This window comes from Talpa occidentalis, unplaced genomic scaffold (genome assembly GCF_014898055.3).
Source record: "Talpa occidentalis isolate TD23 unplaced genomic scaffold, MPIMG_talOcc4v2.1, whole genome shotgun sequence".
In the NCBI taxonomy this organism is placed as follows: domain Eukaryota; kingdom Metazoa; phylum Chordata; class Mammalia; order Eulipotyphla; family Talpidae; genus Talpa; species Talpa occidentalis.
In genome coordinates, this window is record NW_026555331.1 from 8,710,161 (window position 1) to 8,713,066 (window position 2,906).

The 2,906-nt window shown below is 38.5% G+C and overlaps 1 long non-coding RNA gene across 1 annotated transcript; it reads left to right on the forward strand.

Annotated features, from left to right (window-relative positions):
• The first annotated feature begins 369 nt into the window (after positions 1–369).
• Positions 370–1,769, forward strand: LOC129145386 (uncharacterized). Its single transcript, XR_008550917.1, has 3 exons — positions 370–421; positions 676–822; positions 1,242–1,769. It is a non-coding gene; the product is annotated as an uncharacterized LOC129145386 (long non-coding RNA).
• The last annotated feature ends 1,137 nt before the right edge of the window (positions 1,770–2,906 follow it).

The following is a 2,906-nucleotide window of genomic DNA, read 5'->3' on the forward strand; positions in this document are numbered from 1 at the left end:
CTGGAGAGCACCCTCATTCTCCTCCAAGTCTAATAATTTGGTCTTTGCAACTAAAGAAATGACCACAGTTTTCAGTCCAAGAAAAATGTGGAGATGGTTAGGGAAAGACAAAACAAAAAAACTCATGCCACGATGCAGTATTGTCCCAGAACAGACCTCTTGGTCATTTGATTACCATTATAATCTTCCATGGTCACCTGCAAAATCAGTCAACTTTGCAGATAGTAGCTGCCAATTCAGGCCCATCTCCGCTGTCTGATGGACTTCTCCTCCTTACTTGATGGCAAATGAAGGATGCTGATGTCACATTTGAGTTGATGAAGAAATAATGGACCATGTCACTATGTAGAATGGACATCCAGGCTTGGAGAAAAGACATGAAAGATGTGGATAAAGGCATCCCTCTCCCTCTTCCTTCCTGGTAACCACTAATTGACATTATAGTCCCAAAGTTATTTTTGTTTTGTTTATTTCATCTATGTGTCTTCTCTAAATACCACACATGAATGAAATCTATCGTGTTTTTTCTTTATTGGTTTCTTTTTAATAGCTGAAGAATGTTCCAATATATAGAGAGACCACATCTTTATTCATTCATCTGTCACTGGGCACTTAGGTTGTAATAAACATGAGTGTGCATATATCTCTTCAAATAAGTGTTTTTGTATTTTTCAGATAAATTCCCCAAGTGGGAAAACTGGATCAGATGGAACTTCTATTTTTATTTTTTGAAGGATCTCCATAATGCTTTCCATAATGGCTGCACCAATGAATTTCCTTCTCTTCAATACTTGTTGTTTTTTGTCTCCCATTCCCACAGAGGTAAGGTGATATCTCATTGTAGCTTTGATCTGCATTTCCATGATATTAAGAGATGATCAACATATTTTCATATGGCTGTTGGCCATCAGTGTGTCTTCTTTGGAGATGTGTCCGGTTTAGATCCTCTACCCACTTTTTAATTTGTCAACTCAAATTTGTTGAACCTGGCCAAAGACAGAGCAGATATTGGGAAAAAGTCTAAAAGTCTGTGTGGCCCTGGAGTCAAATATATGTTAGTGCTGAATGTATTAGAAAAAAAGGAAACTGCTTTATGTTCTGGTCTTGTAAAAACACAACTATGTCAGATGTAGGAATCTTTAAATGAGCTCCCGTTCATGCCCATCCACTTCTGTTTCCAAAGCAAAATATGGATATTGCCATAATGTTTAAGACTTTCACCATATGTTTCATCTCTTGAGGATATTAAGAGTGATCATAGGATGCTGAGTGGATTGGTGACTAAGATCAAAATATGATGACAAAGAAAAGTGAGAAGAATTGTACCAAGGAGCCAAAGAAATTGGGCCAGATCTCTCTCTCTTTGGCTTATCAAGAAGTAATTCAACTAGATCTGCAAAGCCAGCCATCATCCTTGCATCTTCCACCATCATCTTCCTGACTGCCCCCGTCCAATCCTAGACTTTGGCAGTTAGCCATGGGCAAGAGACTGTGGGGTACACCATAGATGGTAACAATGAGGAGGGGAAAGTGTCAGTGTTGAGTGAAAGGAAAACTTTCGTGATTATGTCTAACCAACTTAGGACAGTTCAATAACCCCATCTCACGTTATTACAACAGATGCTTTGGTTGGAAAAAGGAATCCTAAAACTTTTACTGAGACTGAGTTAAGGCTGTGCCTTCAACAATAATAGTACCTCATTTGTTAGACACGTGCCCATTATATTATGTAAATTAAATCTGATTTTCCCAACAACCCTTCATGGTATTTTGCTCTTTCATTTTCCAGAGAGGAAACTGAGCTAAGAGGTATTAAAGAGACTGACCATATCACACAGATAATAAAAGGGCAAAGTTAGGGTCTAAATCCTGGTCAAGGTTGTCTGATGTCAAAGCCCATGTTATGGATGGAGTGAACTGGAGTGGATGTTGAACTGGAGTGGATGATGTTAAGTGGAATAAATTGCATAGAAAAAGATAAATACCAGATGATTTCACTTGTATGTAGAATGTAGAGAAACAAAGCAAAAGGACAGGCAAAACCACACCAATAACAAACTCCAGAAATCTGATTGTAGAATTGAGTCTCCCAGAGAAGAAAGTAGGGGATGAAGAGTAAGTGGTGAAGAGGGCCCAGTGGGCTATGGTTGAAGACTGTGGGTGCCATGGTGGGGCGGGGGTTAGTATTGTTACATACACCTAAAAGATGTGCGCCTATACTCATATTCATACAGTGTTGTAAGACAATGTTACCTCAAAAAAATAATCCACATTCTTTCTTGCAACTGTCTTATCAAATATGTTGGTAGACCAAAATTATCCCCACTTTACCAAGGAAGGAATGGGGGTTATATAAGAGAATAAAAAATGGAACAGCAAGGATGAAGGTTTGAGAGCCTATGAGGCTGAAGCCCCAGAATGCATCATGTCTCCTGTCTGTCCAACTTAGGCCAGGAGCAAATCTTATTCTTTCTAATTAATATTGAACTGGGCGCTAAATAAATGCTCCATGAATACTGACTCAGTGACTCACTGATGGGTCACATCGCCAAGGGAGAACAAGAATTCTTTTCTTATTTGGAGGCTTATGTGAAACAACAGACACGGGTTTTTCTGGTTTAGTGTTTGAGCTGGAAGATGACAGAATGATCTCTTGTGTCCCTTTTCCAGCCCCCAGACTTGATGATTCAGAACCATTTCAGGGAAATATGATTCCATTTTCATCTATTTCTTTAATTAGTAATTCTGCAAGTCTTCTGTGTATCCCCCCAAATTACGGTTCTATACTGGGGAACTTCAGATTACAAAGTTCTTTCAGAAACATTACTGATTTTTAAAATTGAATCTTTAGAGAATTTTTTTTTTTTGGTTCACACATAAAAACAAGCAATGAAGTGCAATTTGTC